This window comes from Silurus meridionalis, chromosome 5 (assembly GCF_014805685.1).
Source record: "Silurus meridionalis isolate SWU-2019-XX chromosome 5, ASM1480568v1, whole genome shotgun sequence".
Lineage (NCBI taxonomy): Eukaryota > Metazoa > Chordata > Actinopteri > Siluriformes > Siluridae > Silurus > Silurus meridionalis.
Genome location: NC_060888.1, coordinates 1,399,392 through 1,420,275, shown reverse-complemented (window position 1 = coordinate 1,420,275; position 20,884 = coordinate 1,399,392). Strand labels below are relative to the sequence as shown.

The window sequence follows — 20,884 nt, the reverse complement described above, 5'->3', positions numbered from 1 at the left end:
AATCAAATATGGATGGAGTTTTTTGTAGACAGAAACCAGATGTGAAGATATTCAGGGGAGTTTGGCAGTAAATGGCATGTGTAACCAAAAAGTCTTACTTTGTTGAGGGTTTGTTTACCTTCTTCGCTTCCATATTTCTGAGTAATGAACAGGAAAGAGTTACAGAGAAATGTTTTCAGCACTATACACATTGCATTGCCAACTTTATTAATTTTTTTTAATTTGGCAATTTTATTCGTCTAATTAAGAGCAATATGAAAACAAATAAAAACCAAAGGATGGATTTGGACTGTAATTAATATCAACAGTCTGCTACAAAGTGTTCATGACCACAGTTTGCATGAACAGTTCTGCATTTCAGCACCAATCACTGAACAGCGCCTCAACAATGATGGAACTGTAATGAATGGACATTCGGTGTTGAGGATCAGGATTGGTTTGATTCTGAGTCTGAGTTTTTCTCAAGGTTTCTTCCTCAGGGAGTTTTTCTTTCACCACAGTCACTATTGACTCAATCATTAGGGATAAACGCAGGCACCAATCTTATACATTACAAAATCCTAATGTCTTTAAATCTATAAAGCTGCATTGAGACAATATCTTTTGCTAAATGTGCTCTACAAATAAAAATGTATCTTAATCGAAAAAAAGGTCATACTAAAAAAGATAAGCTTCAAGCTGAACGACTCTCATCGTAAAATCTTTTGAGATATTTTTTTCACTTCTGATTTCTCCTTAAATAAATGCCCTCTGCTTGGATGTCAGGTTAGACGTGTAGATGATTCCTTGCCTCTACAGGTTCTGTTAAAAGGTCCTGTGATGTCCCGACTTTCTTGTTTGTTATGTGAGATGATCATAATGACTCATAAATTCATTGTGTGCTGGAGGTGAATGTTACACAGGCTGTAAACATGACCTGAACTCTTTATTAGTCCTCCATTTAATTAATTCAATGTCATATTTTATTAGATCAGCTGCTCTCATTTGCAGGCAGCGAAAGACTCAGCATGGGCTAGGAGTGTGTGTGTGCATTTGTGTGTGTGTATGTTGGTGTTAATTGACCTGTAGGACAGATTAGTATAAATCGAGGCTGATAATCCTTCCAACAAACAACATTTTATCAAATCCTTGAGCACCATGCTGATGTGGAATTCTGGATTCTGATTGGTCAGAAGGTGTTTCTATAGTAACAGGAGCTTGTTTGGTGATTGATTTACTAATATATGGCAGATTTACTAATATATGGCAGATAAGGAGTCTCCAGTGTCAGTGCTGTGCTTCATCTCCCCACACACTCTTTCAGATCAGGGACAGTTTTGCCTTTGTTAATTAAATTAGAACTAATAAGTAACCCCACACACACTATCTGGAGAAAACATCCCATTCCACATGTATCTCTATTTGGTCTTATAATAAGCTCCAATCTTCTGGGCTGCAGTTATTGTTCACATTTTTCCTAAAGGCGTTCAGTTGGGTTGGAGCTCTATAGCAGGAGATCTTCCACACACTTCCAACCCATGGAAAGCAGATCTTTATGGATCAGGCTTTGCACAAAGCGGAGATTGTCATGCTGGAACAGTCTCCTATTTCATGTTAATGGAGAATTTTATGCAACGTCCAAATACGTCATTTACAATTGTGTTTGAAGAAGAACCACATATGGGTGGAAAAGTCAAGTGTCATAAGCCCCACCCCTAGCAACATTCGAGGTGGTATCAAAACGTTTTGAGAATAGTTTTGTATCACACCAGCAGATGGTAGCACAAGGCTGCACGCACAGTCACAGGGAGCACTGACCTTCATAAATCATTGTGCCAATGACATCCTCCTGTGAACATCATCATGTTCTGATCATGTGCGCTCCCTGTCACCGAACTCCTCACACGTGAGATTCTCACCGTAATCAACATGATCTCACTTCTGCACCCACTCTACTCGCCAGATTTGGCTACTGCGGACTTCGCCCTCTTCCTAAAGATGAAGATGGATCTCAAAGGTCGCTTTTTGACACTGTTGCAGAGATCTGGTGCGAATGACAGAAGGCGTTTGACACGCTTAGAAAAGAAAACTTCCAGGACACGTTCCAGAAGAACACTGGGAGCTCTGTATTGCTGTGTAAGGGGACTGTTTTGAAGCTGATCATGTGGAAACAGATAAATAAAGTAAACAGAGCATTCTGTACATTCGGAATTTGTTTAGACAGACATCATTTAATTAGTTTTAACACAGTGAGTAAAATGCATCATTAAATGTGCTGGATAATTGTGTGCGCGTGTGTGTGTGTGTGTGTGTGTGTGTGTGTGTGTGTGTGTGTGTGGCCATGCTGTGACTTATCTCTGGTGTTCATCTCAGAGAGGGATTTGATCCAGGGCTGATTGGGAAGTTAATATGCTGGTGTAAACTCACACCATTGCACGAAGCTCCTGAATGTTAGATGCAGAGGAAGTTGAATTCACTCGAGTTGTGTTTATTTGGTAAATTGACTCTCAGCTTGTTGCTGCTGGTCATCATTTCCATGTAGGTGTTTAAAAAGCAGTATGCAAAAATATTAACAAGTATTTATAAGTTCTAGATCAGTGTTCAAAGCGTCCATGTGGCTTTTTGGATCAGATCCAGGATGCAGACTGAGAACTTAAGTGACGAGCATCAGGAATGAGTTCTGTTTTAGTACTGTGTCTTCTGTAACAGTGTGTGTGTGTGTGTGTGTGTGTGTGTGTGTGTGTGTGTGTGTGTGTGTGTGTGTGTGTGTGTAAAATGGCCGGGTTGTTATACCTGTAGTGGCTGTGAAATTACGCAAAGCTGTTCCCTCACAGTGTTAATGTGGTGTAATATTACAATTAATTTGTGTTGGTAATAAACTCCAGGCTCCATTCCAGAAAAATACTGAAAAAAATTAAAATCAATTAAGCAAAGCAAAGGGCCCCGAAATAATTCATTAGTGAGAGATTTTAATGAGCAGTAGAAAATAGTAGAAAATAAAATTTTTTATATTAAACGTGTTGGTGTTTCTTCTTCTTCTTTTCTTCTCCTTGTTTTCTTCTTCTTTTCTTCTACCTTTTTCTTCTTTTCTTCTACTTTTTCTTATTATTTTCTCCTTCTTTTTCTTCTTCTTTTCTTCTACTTTTTCTTATTATTTTCTTCTACTTTTCTTCTTCTCTTCTTCTTCTTCTTCTTCTTCTTCTTCTTCTTCTTCTACCTTTTTCTTCTTTTCTTCTACTTTTTCTTATTATTTTCCTTCTTTTCTTCTTATTTTCCACTTCTTCTTCTCTTTCTTCCTCCTTCTTTTCTTCTTATTTTCTCCTTCTTTTCTTCTTATTTTCTCCTTCTTTTCTTCTTATTTTCCACTTCTTCTTCTTCTTCTCTTTCTTCCTCCTCTTCTTTTCTTCTTCTTTTCCTTCTTTTCTTCTTCTTCTTCTTCTACCTTTTTCTTCTTTTCTTCTTCTTCTTCTTCTTCTTCTTCTTCTTCTTCTTCTCTTAATTTTTCTTTTTTTTCTTTTTCTTCTTCTTCTTCATTGTATTATTAATAGTAATTTTCTTAAATCTAAATAGCCGTAAACATGTTTTTCTCATTTGATTGTAAGATAAATATAAAGGTATTAACAATAATCAATAGTGTGGTGGTAATACTGTCACTTCAGGAGTGTTTTATCTGGAGGGTTTTGGGAATGTATTTTACTGGGGTTGTTTCAGGAGTTCTTTCTGGAGTGTTTCTCGCCAATTTAGGGGTATTTCAGGAGTGTTTCAGGAGTGTTTCAGGAGTGTTTATTCACTGCTTCAGGAATGTGTTTTATGATCGCTTTCTGGAGTCTGTTGTCAGTTTGATAATTAAATTTGAGAGATTTGTGTTTTAGTTTTTCCAGTAGTGTTAAGTTGGTGTTTCAGGAGTTGCTCTGGAGTGTTTAGGGTGTGTTTATTTAGTGTTTCAAGCATGTTTAGAGAGTATTTCTGAAATGTTCTAGGTTTTAGGAGTGTTTCTGTGGTGTTTCATGAGTTTCTAGGAGTGTAAAGGAATGTTTCTGGGGTGTTTATTTAGTGTTTCAGGATTGTTTATTCTGTGTTTTATGATTGTTTATTCAGTGTTTTATGATTGTTTCAGGAGTGTTTATTTAGTGTTTCAGGATTGTTTATTCTGTGTTTTATGATTGTTTATTCAGTGTTTTAGGATTGTTTCAGGAGTGTTTATTTAGTGTTTCAGGATTGTTTATTCTGTGTTTTATGATTGTTTATTCAGTGTTTTAGGATTGTTTCAGGAGTGTTTATTCGATGTTTCTGGGGTGTTTTGTGAGTGTTTAGTCTTTAGAATTTTTTTAAATGTTTGTGGAGTGTTTTAAGAATATTTAGGAGTGTACTTAAATGTGGTTTTGGGATGTTTTAGGAGAAATGTGTTTGTCTTTTTTCTTTAGTAAATTATTGTTCTGGAGAACAGATGTATAGAGGAATCTCTAACTGGCAGTTGATTGCGATGTGCAGCTTTGAGGCGAGTAAGTGACCTGACCCATTGCAGCATTTTTTGTTCTTTCTTGCTTCCTTTCTTTTTTTCTTCCTTTTTTTTGTTTTCTTTTTTTCCCACATACACCAATTGCATGGCCTGATTATGGAGATGGTTCCCGACAGAGCAAATCAGGACCAGATCTGCAAACGGGTCACCTCATTAGAGAAACCTGCTCAGTTCTCAAAAAAAAAAAAAAAAACATGTAGAAACTGTTCAGTAGATATTTTTGCTGTGATTGATGTTTTATTCTTACAAAATTCCATTGTTTTTTATATTATGTTTATTTGTATACAATAACATCATGTGCTTGAAGAATCCATCTGCAACACCAAGACTCAAGCAGGACACAAACGTCTGCTCAGATGTTTCTAGACTTGCATTTTGCAGACATTGCGCTTTATTCATCCATCCTTTACTGAAACCGAGTGTAACAAAATAAAACATGATTTTTCAGATGTGTTTTAAAGTCATGGTGAAAAACACCAATTATCCATAGATGACAAAATATGCATTTGATTTACAAAAGTAAGTTGTATGCTGCACCAAAACAAAACTCCATTCAAAGAGGTGAAGATTGAGAGTAAACAGTGAAAGAACACCCTGAAAGTGTTGCATTTAATAAGTACAGATGTATTTATTAAAATGTATTAAAATAAAGTTTGACGAAGAAAATGTAAACATGAATTAGTGTCTGTAATTGCAGTACTTTCGGTTCGGTGTCTTCAGTGCTGGAAGATCTGCAAAAATATCAGCCGTCTTTAAGAAGTACAGATTGATCCACAGCTGGAATAACCAGCTGTTCTGGCATTATTATCAGAAACTTACAAATATCTGAGCAGGTGAGGGTTAAGACTCTTGTTCAAAGACCAGAACAGTGAAAACTTCAAACACTGGTTTTGGGATTTGAACTCCAGCATTTGAAACACTGAGCTTCCACTTCTATGATGATCATTTGGTCTTTAGAATAATGAAGAGATAATGACGTTTTTCCCAGGTTTAGTTGGTGTCCAGGAGTTTATTAGTCCACCTTCTATAAAGATAAAAACAAGCAGTTAAACAAATGTCAAGCGAAAAAAAAAGCACCATACTTTAATCTTTTATTCTAAGCATTCCTGTAGATGTGGAGAAATGGAACGTGTGCTATGTTTTGCTTTTTAAGAAGAAAAAATGTTCAAGTCCAAAGAACTCAATCTAATGATTTTACACAGTGACCGAACAAGAACGAGGCAATATATTTCCTTTAGATAGCGTTCCACAGCGTTCACAGTAAATAAAGCGTAGTGTCGGCTGCTGAGCCTCTGCTGAGCCAAGCTGCTTCGCTTCTTTGTTTCATGGAGGAGAAAAAAAAATAAATCCACGCCCTGAACTCTTTCACCTTCTTTCAGCCCCTGCTAAGGCGTCGTCTCCTTTATCGATGAAGGTAGCGATGTGGGCCAGGTGCCAAGCTAAACACGCTAAATAAACACACTCGGCTTCGAGGAGTCGTTTGCGAGTGCAGTTTGGTGAGAGGGAAGAAAAAAAAACAGTTACTACGGCGGAGTGAGGAGCAGATGGACATAAACTAAATGAAGTGTGGCTATTGATTGTCATTTCGCCAGCTCCCGCACTCCCTCGGCAGCTCTCGGGGTCTCGCTATTAACTAGCATGGCTCATTGTTCACACCCTGCTAATAAAGAAGGAACAGGCCCCAGCAGCATTGACCTGAAATACTGCAAACACAGTAAAAGCACTAAAACTACAGCTGAGATGCACCCAAGCTCCATTTCACCCATTTTATCCTGCTGCTTTAATATACACACACCATATATATATATATATATATATATATATATATATATATATATATATATATATATATATACACACACACACACACACACACACACACACACACACATTTCAACAGAAAATGGCTGGGCTTTTAGCGTTATAATGGAAGAACATTGTGGAGCTAACACACCTGGATATAATTTCCCTTTATTACTACAGCTCTGGTCTTTAAGGACCAAACAGCAATGAATTTTTTGGTTGTTTTTTAAGAGAAGAAAAAAAAAATCAATGGCAGGATTTCCAGCATGTTAATTTTATACTACAGCAAAGTTTTCATTAGTGATAAAAACGTGTGGTATTTTTTATAATTATTATTAATGTCACGTTACATACTGTTACTTTACATTATGTTATGTTACATTACATTGGGTTATGTTATTGTTAGTTATACTCCCTGATATTATGGTGCTACATTGTTACGATAGTGTGGAAATGTAGACGAATAACGTACTGTTTTGTAAACAGAGCGAGTCTCAAACTTTTTGTTACCACCTCATATGTTACCTTTAGTTATGTTATGTTACATGATGATATGTTACAATAAGTCACGTTGTTTTTGTCAATTTATGTCACATTACATAATATTGCATTCTTACAGTGTGTTAAATTATGTTATGCTTTGTCATGTTAGGCAACGTTATGTTACATTATATCATGTTACAGTGTATTAAGTGAAGTTATATTAATACATGCTACAGTACATTCAATTACAGTGTTACTTTATTGTTTGCTATGCTTCATTGTTTTATATTATTACATGATATCTTACATTACACCATTTCATGGTACACTATGCCAGGCTGAGTTACGTCAGGTGAGGTTATGGTATGTTATTTCATTGAATGCTACTGTATGTTAGGTTATGCAACATTAAACCATGTTATGCTATGCTATAGCAACTGTAAGTAGTCCTTGTCTGAACTGCCTCTTTTTCTCTCTTCCTTTTTAATAAGTTTCATAAACTCCTCTGGTCTTAGAAATATGTTGAAAAACTTATTTGCTGCGTCACCTGAGCACATGGACCTAAAAAACCTGCGACTACTGAAAAGTTAACATACTATTATATAACAAGGACACTAACATAACCACGTGATTCCCAGCCACGCTACTGTCAGCGAAAACCAATCGGACCAATCACAATCCAGAACTCATCAGCACGCTGATGTCCCTCGTGCTGAAATTACAGACACGAATCAGGACCTTAGAATCGCAGTTTGTTGTGTGTTTTAGCCGTGGGTTCAGTAAAAGTGAAAACAGGAGTGTGACCTTATTAACACCTGACATGCTGTATATTTATTTACAGCGTCTCAGGAAGAGAGAAACATAACACATTTTTCATTTCAGGGAATTTCCATTATAATCACAAGGCGTTTTTTTTCTCCACCTTAAAGAGCAAAGTATGGGAGAGTAAATGCAGATAGGTTAATAATGTATCACCTGCTGTGTGATTTACGTCGGCCCGAATGTTACTTTAGGAGCAGAGATCATATGTGTTAATGAATCTCACCATATGGCATGTAGAACATTTGGAGAAACGTGTTTCTGCCTTTTGAAGACAAATAAAACCATGTCTGGCAGGTTTTAGAAAACAAGTCATGACTAATGAGATAATGATTATATTAGATGTTTTCAACACGCCATTCTTTAGTTATAGACACAATCCTAGGGTACGTCTACTGTATGAATTAATCCAATCAGTTTTGAAAATATTCTCATTCGGATGTCTCTTGCTTCTGGAAAAATCTCTAATTGTTTTTTGATTATTAACACAATCATGGGAATGTTCATGTTCATCCAGTTAAATACACTTCATTAACTTATACAGTCAGACCCCCCGGTGTGCGGTTTAGTCTGCGCTAATTATTAGAATCTTGCTAGCTGTTTCTAGAAGCCAGAAAAGTACTATATATATATATAAACAAATAGTTTTTACCAATGCAAATATGTAAAAAAATGCAAATTTGTACCCGATGCACACTTTTTAGCCGAAAAATCACATTGTTAACATTTAGCGATATATACTGTATCTATTTTTTTGTCTGTTTTCTGACACTTTTATCTGCAGTTTCTGACTTTTATGTTTTTATTTTTAATTCTTTTATTAATCAAAATAAATGAAGCTGCCTGTTTCTTCGTATCTTCGCATAGAAACACTCCCATACTGCATATTCATGAAGTGGAACCACACAAAACTCATTCCCTTTTCCAAAACTCATTCCCTTATGTTTCTTTTATACCCAAATTACCACTTAGTGATTAGAAACATTTTCATCATCGAAGCTGCAGTACATAAACCTCATCCTTCTACCTTTCCAAACAAAAAGTTTTATAGAAAAAAAGTCACGTTTTGATGTTTTGTCTCTGAACCCATGATGAATCTCCACATCAAACGCGGCTGAGACGCGACCTTCCCCCTGACCTCCTCGACAGAATTGTAATTTCAACTCTTTAGCGTCATGAGGACGTGATCTCGCACTCGAGAAGATACAAAAAAATAAATATATAAAATTGAAAGATCTTTTAAGATCAAGGTCAGATTGGCTTCACAAACAGAACAATGTTTTTATGCATCTGATCTGAATGCATTAGATGCTCCGGTCTCCGTGACCTCACGATTCCCTTCACATTATCGACAAATAACGATAAACTTTCAGCTTTTTTTCTGCTCGGAAACTTCAGTATGGACACGCATGTTCTGAGTTATTTACTGCCAATGTAAATAAACGCATAGAGCAGCAAATTCTCAACATCAACAACACAGACTTATTTAGCATCTTACGTTCTTCACGTTCCACTTGACCTGATTTCCTCTTCATGTGAAATACAGAGCTGAATAATAATTAGAAACTATTCAATTATATTTCTGTCTGTTTGTTTCTTCATTTAAAGCTATTTTGTATAGCAGACATATTCATAATGAAAAGTATAAAGACATCAGTTTGTCTAAAGGCTTACTCCTTCACACATTATACAACATATGGCCAAAAGTTTTTGGCTGAGGTGTCCCAATACTTATGCCCATCTGTGTATGTTCAGATCTCTCTCTCTCGGAGATGACATGGAGTTCCCTGCAGGAGATGATGATTTAGGAGTGAAGCTTGTGAACACCACAGCAAACGCTCGCAGTTTTCGGGGGGTGGGTTCATGGCAAATATACATTTGTTTGTGATTGGTTAACACTAGATAGATAGATAGATAGATAGATAGATAGATAGATAGATAGATAGATAGATAGATAGATAGATAGATAGACAGACAGACAGACAGACAGACAGACAGACAGACAGACAGACAATCTGACAGACAGACAGACACATGGGCCACTTCCTGTTCCCACTTTTGTGACAGCAGCTACAAAAAAATAATTTCCTCACCATTTATCTTTTTCTTTCTCTCGGCTGCCTGTGACTCTGGATATCTGAAGCCATTCTTCATAATATTCTCTCTGCATTCCAAAATTCTCATCATGAACGCAGAAGTGCGATGGAAAAAGCTGCTGTTGAGGAAGTTGAGTTGTGCTGCTTTGAGATGATTTCCCAGGGCAGAAATCAATGCAGCTCTCACTGTGCCCTTTCTGACCCCAGACTTTTAATGCTCTCTCTCTCTCTCTCTCTCTCTCTCTCTCTCTCTCTCTCTCTCTCTCTCTATCAGTGATATGAGAACAAGAAGAGAGGAAAATCCATCCATCTATTGCTGGATCATGAGCCAAACATTGATCTTCAGATCTCTTGGTTTGGTATAATAAATCAGTTCTGTAGGGTGAAGAGTTTCACTTTCATCACGTGCTGTTTCTCTGAAACGTCATTAACTATTCATTTGTGTTTATTTCTTATATGGAAGATTTTTACGACGATAAGGTTTACAAAGTTCAGAAATATGACGTATGGAGTATAGAAATATGATGTGTGGAGTTCAGATATATGAGGTGTGGAGTTCAGGGGAAAGGGTTTACTGGCTGCAGTGAAACAGAATCAGCAGCAGCAGTGTGATCAGCTCTAAAACCACAACATCTGTTTCAGTTCTAAAACAGGAAGCTATTTGTTGTTCCATTCCTAATAGAGGAAGAATAAAATGATCCATTTATTGATGATTCCTGCAGGTGAAGAATCCAGATTAGAGCTTGAGGGAAAATAAACTACATTTTAAATTTGACTGACTGACTACTTCTTTTAGAATGAAAGAGTCATTGAGCTGTTTCAAAGAGGAAGGAAGGAAGAAGTGGGGAGTAGGAGGAAGGAAGGAAGGAAGGAAGGAAGGAAGGAAGGAAGGAAGGAAGGAAAGAAAGAAAGAAAGAAAGAAAGAAAGAAAGAAAGAAAGAAAGAAAGAAAGAAAGAAAGAAAGAAGGAAGGGCTGGAAGGAATGATTGGAAAAATAAAAAAATAGTAGAAGGACAGAAGAGGGAGTAAAGTGTATATATATATATATATATATATATATATGTGTGTGTGTGTGTGTGTGTGTGTGTGTGTGTGTGTGTGTGTGTGTGTGCTACAAGACAGTTGTATAAACTCAGTACTGAATGAAATACAAATATTAAAAGCTACAAACACACAGCCAACATTTTCTTCTCTCTCTCTCTCTCTCTCTCTCTCTCTCTCTCTCTCTCTTCTCTTTTTTCTCCTTGCTAAATAAAGCAAGTTTTCTGCAGCTTATTTTTAATGACACACATCGAAGTAAGAAAGGTGTAAATATTAATTACTGTAAAATACTGTAAGTTTTTTTTTAATGAACTGAAAAAACACGATTAAAAGAATACGATGAACTGATAAAGACGCGCTGTCACAACAGAACAGTCAAGTCTCTCGAGGAAGATGTGATGTGATGGAATGGGATGCGATGCGATGCGATGCGATGCGATGCGATGCGATGGGATGCGATGCGATGGATTGGGATGGGGGAAGATGTGATGGGATGGGATGGGATGGGATGGAATGGGATGGAATGGGATGGGGGAAGATGGGATGGGATGGATGGGATGGGATGGGATGGGATGGGATGGGATGGGGAAGATGTGATGGGATGGGATGGGATGCGATAGGATTGGATGGGATGGGGAAGATGGGATGGGATGGGATGGGATGGGATGGGGAAGATGGGATGGGATGGGATGGGATGGGATGGGGAAGATGTGATGGGATGGGATGGGATGGGATGGATAGGATGGGATGGGATGGGATGGGATGGGATGGGGAAGATGGGATGGGATGGGATGGGATGGGATGGGATGGGATGGGATGGGGAAGATGTGATGGGATGGGATGATGGGATGGGATGGGATGGGATGGGATGGGATGGAATGGGATGGGATGCGATAGGATGGGATGGGATTCGATGGGGGAAGATGTGATGTGATGGGATGGGATGAGATAGAATGCGATGCGATGCGATGCGATGCGATGCGATGGGATGGGATTAAATGCAATGCGATGGGATGGAATAGGATGGGGTGGGATGCGATGCGATGCGATGCGAATGGATGGGATGTGATGCGATGCGATGGGATGGCATGGGATCCTGCATCCATTCGAAAGTAGAGAAGATTTTAATCATAAAGCAAAGTATCATTTGTAATTCACAGGAATTTCATGGCGGGTGAAAAAGCAGTCGAGCATTACTCAGGATTCGGTAAAAATCTGCCTGATATGGATGTAATTTATATCGGAGGACTGTGAGGTCGCCTCAGTGTTACGTGTGCTACAAGACCCTGTGAAAGTAATGTCTATAATTCATAAAGAGCATAACCTTGATGAAATATGAAGCGTTCCTCAGCACGCTAAAACAGAATGAACAAAATTTTTTTACTTTTCAGATTGTTTGATATTGGTTACAGAAATAAGCTACAGGATTGGAATGATCTCATCACAGGGTCTTAACCACTGGATCCTTAAAATGTGATCATAATGAGGAGGGAACCAATAAGTGACCTTAAAGAGCTTCCTGAGGTTATCTGACGATAGTGATGTAAAAGTGTGGGTCTTAATGAGGAGATCACTTACAGAACAAGATCCTTAATGCAGGAAATCCAGTGAGAGGATCCTTAGCATGGTAATCTCAAATAAGAACTCAATGTAGGAATCTTAATAAGAAGATCTTAATGAGGAGATCTTAATAATGGGAGCTTAATAAGAAAATCTTGATAAAGGGATGTTATCAAAGGAACCTCAATGAGGGACTTTTAATTAAGGAATCTTATTAAAGGGATCTCATTGAAGAGATCTTATTGATATGATCTTAATGATGGGATCGTCATGAGAAAATCATAATAAAGATCTTGACAAGTGGGTTTTTAAAAGGTGATCCTAGCAAAGGCACATTGATAAATGACTATGGGATAATAACAGAATCTCAGTGAGGGATCTTTTAATAAGGTTTCAAATTAATTAAGAAAAAAGTGATTTGAAGAAAAGGTCATCAATGATCATAAACGATCTAAACAAGAGGATCTTAATGATGTGATTGAAACAATTGGATCTTAATGAGTGGATCTTAATCATGGGATCTAATTGAGTTGGGTTTAATGAGGGACTAAGACAAGCCAAGCATAAAAGTGGATCTCAATGAGGAGGATTTCAAAGAGTAGGTCTTTACAAGGGATCTAAATGAAGAATTCTTACCCAAAGAATCTCAAGGAATATGGTTTAGCGAAGAGATCATTACACAGGATATTACTGACTGAATCTTAAAAAGCAGATATTAACAAAGGGAGGATCAGTGAAATATGTAAGAAACCAGAGGGAATTTATTGCCCTTTAACAGGATGCTAATAGACCTCACTGTCAAACTCAATTTTACACTCGTGTCCAAAATCAAACTTTCTCTTTCCTTCTGTAGTTCAAGTGATCCATTTCTCCGCCGTCTGGTTCATCCTCAGCAGCTTTCATTAGCAATTCAGAGCTAGTGTTTGCATAATGCCCCGTGTCTCTGTCCTCCGTCTTCTACTGGCCCACTCAGAGAGCCTCATTAGTGTCTTTCTTCTCAGACGTACCGAGGGCAAGAGAGTGAGAGAAAGATGTGATTTATTCAGGCTACATAGAAATCACACACACATACATACACACACACACAAACGCACACACACGCACACACCATCTGACTATAGGATTGAGATGTCATTGAGTTTGTCCACTGGATAATGATTTCATCAAGTGACCTGATTTTCTTTTTAAATCCCAGCAAATCAGTTTCTCCAATGAAAAATTAATAAGAAACAAAAGCAAGTCATCTGTAAGTTCTCCAGGTTACAGCCAGTCCTTCTGATCAAATAAATAAATAAATTAATAAATAAATAAATAAATAATAAATAAATAAAAAATAATTAAAAAACACAAATTGCCTGCATTAAAATTCCTGCAAAAAGTATAACAAGCCCAGCTCTGTTTCCATATTTTCAAGAATAAATATGTAACATTCAACATGAATTTTTGTCTTGTTGCCTAATAATTGTTTTTTCTTCACTTATTTTTTCTTACATCGTTTTTTTTTTTATACTTCTTATAATAACATCACTTCCTATTTTCCATTTTCAGATCTAAAGACTGACTGAGGAAAAGTGAAATTACTGATGAGCAGGAAACTACGGCATGGCTGAAAGAATGATCATTCTTCTATGTGGTACGTCAGAAGAAAACTAAAAACGAACACAGCTGTTATGAAAAAAACATGCTCTATATGATCTTCACACTCTATACACACTCAATACGTGATTTACACTCTATATATAATATATACACAATATACAGTACACTTTGTACACAATATACAATATATACTCTATATACACTTTTACATCCTCCACACTGTGCAGTAATCTATAACTCTATACACTCTATTACGCAAGGAATCACTCTAGATACTCTTTAGACTTCCTCAGTACACTCTATACATCATAAACCCTCTATACACTTTGTATGCACTATAGATACTCTATATACTCTAGATACTCTAGATACTCCATACAGTGAATACACTCTGGATTCTTTATACACTCCAAATACCACATGCAAAATATATAATCTAGATATATAGATCTTTATATCTAGATATGCTGTATGTTTTACATGCACTCTAGACTCTATACAATATCCTCTTGATACTCTATGCACTGTAGATACTTTGTACATTGCTTATATCCTCTAGATACTCTATACAATGTATATCATTTAGATGCATAAAATGTATACACTATCTAGACTCTATCTAGATATATTATATACACTTTAGAAACGCTACACACTCTATACACTCTTTATACTCTACACAATATACACAAACCATACACTCTATAAACTCTACATGCTCTGTACATTCCTCTCTATAAACTAAATGCTGTATATACTCTATCCTCAGTAGAGGGAAAGACTGTTTATAGCTGCTATAACATGCTACAGTATGCTTTATCTAATAAGAACAGGAACTGATTTGTTGTTCATTGCATGGCTTTGGGACCTGCTGTAATTGGAAATGAATCATTTCCAGGGTGGTCAGGGTCACGGTGTTTACAATAGAACTCGTGTTTTTGGATTTTATGACTCATATCTCGATGACTGTAAATATCAGTGGTCTGGAGTTACAGTGGATTGCATCAGAGATGGAGAACATCTGAGAGGAAAGATCTCTTTGTTTCTCTCTCTCTCTCTCTCTCTCTTTTTTTTTTTTTTTCCTTTCCCCCTCCCTCTATCTCTCTAATCTGTACACACATTCACTAGTGGAGGTATGCAGTAACTTGAACTTTATTTATTTATATATTTTTTTAATGGAAGATCATTCACATTGTGATCTTTGAAGGATACTCTTTTTTCACTCAAAGCGTTTTTTAAACATTACTGCACACATTTCACTATAATCAGACATTCATACAATGGATGTTTTCTTGTTTTACACCTGAAGATCTAGATGAGAAAAACACAGCCATTGTAAGACTAAAAGTAGCAATTTTACATGCTCAAAAAGAACTACCATTCTGAAGAGGGAATAATGAGGCCCGTATTTCTGCTTGTTGCCCTTCGGCGATCGATGCACCTTAGATATCAAATCAATATTTTTCCTGTGAGGGCATCATGGCTAATTTTATGTCTGGGGATCTTATCCTAGATCAAAGGATATCGCTTGATAAATATCACATAAATGCAAAGCAACAATCTAAAAGAGGGAAAAATTTAAAATATTTAGAAATTTTTAAGCCTGAGAGGTTTCAAGATCCACAAGATGCTGCTAATCCTTTATTTTTTTATTTCATTTAAATTTTTTCATTCATTAAATAATAAGAGCATGTTTTTTTTGTTGTTTGTTAATGAAGGATTTCAGCCCTCAAGCATGGTGAAGTTTAAAGTCAAGAAGTCTTTTAAAAACCCACACTTGCCTTCAAATTTTGTATTTTGGTCTTGATCAGAACAAATGAATACGGGACTGGCCAGACTGGCTAGCTGATTAGCATTCGCAACAGATTGCATGGTGTAATGAATGGCACAGAGGCCCCGGTATCTCCCACTTACTACAGTTTTATAGAGTTAGAACTACTTCCTGGGAAAAGTTCCAGACTCTGAAATGACATGCAGCAGAAGCAGGTCCTTAATCCAGAATCTTGTTCGAGGTGTCTAATGTGTGAGTTCAAGGGAACAAGATGTTTGGAGGAAGTTCTTAAAACTGAGCCAGGTTCCCCAAACTGCTAAATGATGCTCAAGTAAAAATAATACCATAAATGTCAAATGGCTCCAACTATTAAAAAAAACCTTAATAAATATTATTGATGCTTGAAAGTTACCTTTATGGATTGAAATTGGAAGTTTGAAACTAGGTTGAGAATAAAATCCAGAAACTGTGCAGGACGATGTTTGGCTGGATGAGAGCAGAAGATACCTTTTAACCATAGACATGGGTTTATATCGCTTTGCCCAGCACATAGTTGTTGTTTTGCTACATCTCTGAGATACAATGTAGATAAATAAATGTAGTCATGCACATGATCTAATGATGATGTTTCATGTTAAAGCAACAATAAGGCTGTTCTTGTCACTGATGTTCGGGGTGTGGAGTCTGGAGAGCCTCCGCTTGTTTAAATCTCATGAATAGATGAATAAATAATTCTGCACATCAGTAAAAATCAAGGTGTCCTGCATGCATGTGCAAAGAGAGAATTGTGCTACATCCACATTAATCTTGGCAGATCTGAAGACCACATTTTAAAACACTAAATTTGTGCTTGTCTGGACTGAAACATCTGAAAATGCTCACAACCCTGCACTGCACTTGCACAGAAAAAGAACGATCATTTCATAACCTGTGTTGATTATTTTTTTACTTTTGATCTTAATATGATCTCAATCATAGCTCAATGTGATTTTAAGCAAAAGCAGAAAAAATGTGAGATGAGATGCAGTGGTAGCTGCAAGTTACCAGATTAAGTAACAAGATTAGACTTTATATATATATATATATATATATATCACATGAACAAAAATACACAATTGTTTCAAAATGCTGTTTTTCAGTTTTCTTCTCTCTTTACTGACGAATTGCTTTAAATTCCTCAGTTCTTAATTATTATTAAGTTATTACAGTGTGGATGGAGGAACAAACCGTAAAGAAAAAAACAAGATATCCAGTTTAACGTGAACGTAGAATTAGTTGCACTATTGACACTCATTAGCAAACATGATTAATGTTGTATTGTTCATCAATGTTTCATCAGAGCTTTATCGTTGTAACAATGTGCAAAGTGCAGGGATCTTTCTCACGTTCACAAACACAAGATCGCACCATCTCACCAATTAGCACTGACTCACAAGGTGGTGTGTTTTTATAGCAAAATGGATTTCAAACTCTCGTCAGCATTATAGCACTGAGATAAACAATGAACTTGAGGAAGTTGTGTGTTCAGTTGAAATAGTGTTGAAATAGTGTGTGTTTTTGTGGAAGATGTGTGTTCAATGGAAATAGTGTTGAAATAGTGTGTGTTTTTGTGGAAGATGTGTGTTCAGTTGAAATAGTGTGTGTTTTTGTGGAAGTTGTGTGTTCAGTAGAAATAGTGTTGAAATAGTGTGTGTTTTTGTGGAAGATGTGTGTTCAGTTGAAATAGTGTGTGTTTTGTGGAAGTTGTGTGTTCAGTTAAAATAGTGTGTGTTTTGTGGAAGTTGTGTGTTCAGTTGAAATAGTGTATGTTTTTGTGGAAGATGTGTGTTCAGTAGAAATAGTGTGTGTTTTGTGGAAGTTGTGTGTTCAGTTGAAATAGTGTGTGTTTTGTGAAGTTGTGTGTTCAGTTGAAATAGTGTGTGTTTTTGTGGAAGATGTGTGTTCAGTTGAAATAGTGTGTGTTTTGTGGAAGTTGTCTGTTCAGTTGAAATAGTGTGTGTTTTTGTGGAAGATGTGTGTTCAGTAGAAATATTGTGTCTTTTGTGGAAGTTGTGTGTTCAGTAGAAATAGTGTGTGTTTTGTGGAAGTTGTGTGTTCAGTTGAAATAGTGTGTGTTTTTGTGGAAGTTGTGTTCAGTTGAAATAGTGTGTGTTTTTGTGGAAGATGTGTTCAGTTGAAATAGTGTGTGTTTTTGGAAGTTGTGTGTTCAGTTGAAATAGTGTGTGTTTTGTGGAAGATGTGTGTTCAGTAGAAATAGTGTTGAAATAGTGTGTGTTTTGTGGAAGTTGTGTGTTCAGTTGAAATAGTGTGTGTTTTGTGGAAGTTGTGTGTTCAGTTGAAATAGTGTGTGTTTTGTGGAAGATGTGTGTTCAGTTGAAATAGTGTGTGTTTTTGTGGAAGTTGTGTGTTCAGTTGAAATAGTGTGTGTTTTTGTGGAAGTTGTGTGTTCAGTAGAAATATTGTGTCTTTTGTGGAAGTTGTGTGTTCAGTAGAAATAGTGTGTGTTTTGTGGAAGTTGTGTGTTCAGTTGAAATAGTGTGTGTTTTTGTGGAAGTTGTGTTCAGTAGAAATAGTGTTGAAATAGTGTGTGTTTTTGGAAGTTGTGTGTTCAGTTGAAATAGTGTGTGTTTTGTGGAAGTTGTGTGTTCAGTAGAAATAGTGTGTGTTTTGTGGAAGTTGTGTGTTCAGTTGAAATAGTGTGTGTTTTGTGGAAGTTGTGTGTTCAGTAGAAATATTGTGTCTTTTGTGGAAGTTGTGTGTTCAGTAGAAATAGTGTGTTTTGTGAAAGATGTGTGTTCAGTAGAAATAGTGTGTGTTTTGTGGAAGTTGTGTGTTCAGTAGAAATATTGTGTCTTTTGTGGAAGTTGTGTGTTCAGTAGAAATAGTGTGTGTTTTGTGAAAGATGTGTGTTCAGTAGAAATAGTGTGTGTTTTGTGGAAGTTGTGTGTTCAGTAGAAATAGTGTGTGTTTTGTGAAGTTGTGTGTTCAGTTGAAATAGTGTGTTTTTGTGGAAGTTGTGTGTTCAGTAGAAATAGTGTTGAAATAGTGTGTGTTTTGTGAAAGTTGTGTGTTCAGTTGAAATAGTGTGTGTTTTGTGGAAGTTGTGTGTTCAGTAGAAATAGTGTGTGTTTTGTGGAAGTTGTGTGTTCAGTTGAAATAGTGTGTGTTTTTGTGGAAGTTGTGTGTTCAGTAGAAATATTGTGTCTTTTGTGGAAGTTGTGTGTTCAGTAGAAATAGTGTGTTTTGTGAAAGATGTGTGTTCAGTAGAAATAGTGTGTGTTTTGTGGAAGTTGTGTGTTCAGTAGAAATATTGTGTCTTTTGTGGAAGTTGTGTGTTCAGTAGAAATAGTGTGTGTTTTGTGAAAGATATGTGTTCAGTAGAAATAGTGTGTGTTTTGTGGAAGTTGTGTGTTCAGTTGAAATAGTGTGTGTTTTTGTGGAAGATGTGTGTTCAGTTGAAATAGTGTGTGTTTTGTGGAAGTTGTGTTCAGTAGAAATATTGTGTCTTTTGTGGAAGTTGTGTGTTCAGTAGAAATAGTGTGTGTTTTGTGGAAGTTGTGTGTTCAGTTGAAATAGTGTGTGTTTTGTGGAAGTTGTGTGTTCAGTAGAAATAGTGTTGAAATAGTGTGTGTTTTGTGGAAGTTGTGTGTTCAGTTGAAATAGTGTGTGTTTTGTGGAAGTTGTGTGTTCAGTAGAAATAGTGTGTGTTTTGTGGAAGTTGTGTGTTCAGTTGAAATAGTGTGTGTTTTTGTGGAAGTTGTGTTCAGTAGAAATATTGTGTCTTTTGTGGAAGTTGTGTGTTCAGTAGAAATAGTGTGTTTTGTGAAAGATGTGTGTTCAGTAGAAATAGTGTGTGTTTTGTGGAAGTTGTGTGTTCAGTAGAAATATTGTGTCTTTTGTGGAAGTTGTGTGTTCAGTAGAAATAGTGTGTGTTTTGTGAAAGATGTGTGTTCAGTAGAAATAGTGTGTGTTTTGTGGAAGTTGTGTGTTCAGTAAAAATAGTGTGTGTTTTTGTGGAAGTTGTGTGTTCAGTTGAAATAGTGTGTGTTTTTGTGGAAGTTGTGTGTTCAGTAGAAATAGTGTTGAAATAGTGTGTGTTTTGTGAAAGTTGTGTGTTCAGTTGAAATAGTGTGTGTTTTGTGGAAGTTGTGTTCAGTAGAAATAGTGTGTGTTTTGTGGAAGTTGTGTGTTCAGTTGAAATAGTGTGTGTTTTTGTGGAAGTTGTGTGTTCAGTAGAAATATTGTGTCTTTTGTGGAAGTTGTGTTCAGTAGAAATAGTGTGTTTTGTGAAAGATGTGTGTTCAGTAGAAATAGTGTGTGTTTTGTGGAAGTTGTGTGTTCAGTAGAAATATTGTGTCTTTTGTGGAAGTTGTGTGTTCAGTAGAAATAGTGTGTGTTTTGTGAAAGATATGTGTTCAGTAGAAATAGTGTGTGTTTTGTGGAAGTTGTGTGTTCAGTTGAAATAGTGTGTGTTTTTGTGGAAGATGTGTGTTCAGTTGAAATAGTGTGTGTTTTGTGGAAGATGTGTGTTCAGTAGAAATAGTGTTGAAATAGTGTGTGTTTTGTGGAAGTTGTGTGTTCAGTAAAAATAGTGTGTTTTTGTGGAAGTTGTGTGTTCAGTTGAAATAGTGTGTGTTTTGTGGAAGATGTGTGTTCAGTAGAAATAGTGTTGAAATAGTGTGTGTTTTGTGAAAGTTGTGTGTTCAGTAAAAATAGTGTGTGTTTTTGTGTGGGTTGTATAGCCAGTTAAAGTGGTGTTTGTGTTGGTGTATTGCTTGTGTGTCCAGATGAAGTGGTTGTAGCATATGGACCTGCTTTGCTCCATCAGGATCGTTTTGTCTTCTCTGGATAATTAGTGAATGAAGTGAAGATTTGGAAAGATTCTGGAATAATTCTGGAATGATTCTGTGTTGGACATAATTAGCATTGGAATTGTTTTCCCAGCTCCATGTTTATCAAGTTTCACCTCATTTCATGAAAAATGAATTAGGCAAATAAAATTTGGAAAAAACAGAAAATATTACCCTAAACCCCGCCCATCACCCTGAACCTGACCAATCAGCATGATGAGCTGTGAAATAGATTGAATTAATAATTAGGAGACTACTAATATGTGTTTTCATGATAGAACAAAGAAAGAAAGACAACACTAACAAGTATGTTTAAGTTTACACACACACACACACACACACACACACACACACACACACACAC

The 20,884-nt window shown here is 36.5% G+C and overlaps 1 protein-coding gene and 1 long non-coding RNA gene across 4 annotated transcripts in view; one reads left to right on the top strand and one right to left on the bottom strand.

The window, feature by feature from the left end:
* lingo2 (leucine rich repeat and Ig domain containing 2) overlaps positions 1 to 20,884 on the top strand; it is a 232,002-nt gene that overhangs the window by 133,726 nt on the left and 77,392 nt on the right. For 2 of the 3 annotated variants that reach the window (XM_046850348.1, XM_046850347.1), the window contains one exon: positions 13,849 to 13,933. The gene's annotated coding sequence lies outside the window, so the exon portion shown is untranslated. Of the gene's footprint in view, positions 1 to 10,036; positions 10,059 to 13,848; positions 13,934 to 20,884 lie in introns of those variants that run through there. The other variant, XM_046850350.1, reaches the window with a different exon arrangement.
* LOC124386484 lies at positions 4,862 to 12,627 on the bottom strand. Its single transcript, XR_006925933.1, has 2 exons — positions 12,319 to 12,627; positions 4,862 to 5,522 (listed from the first exon to the last, which is right to left on the bottom strand). It is a non-coding gene; the product is annotated as an uncharacterized LOC124386484 (long non-coding RNA).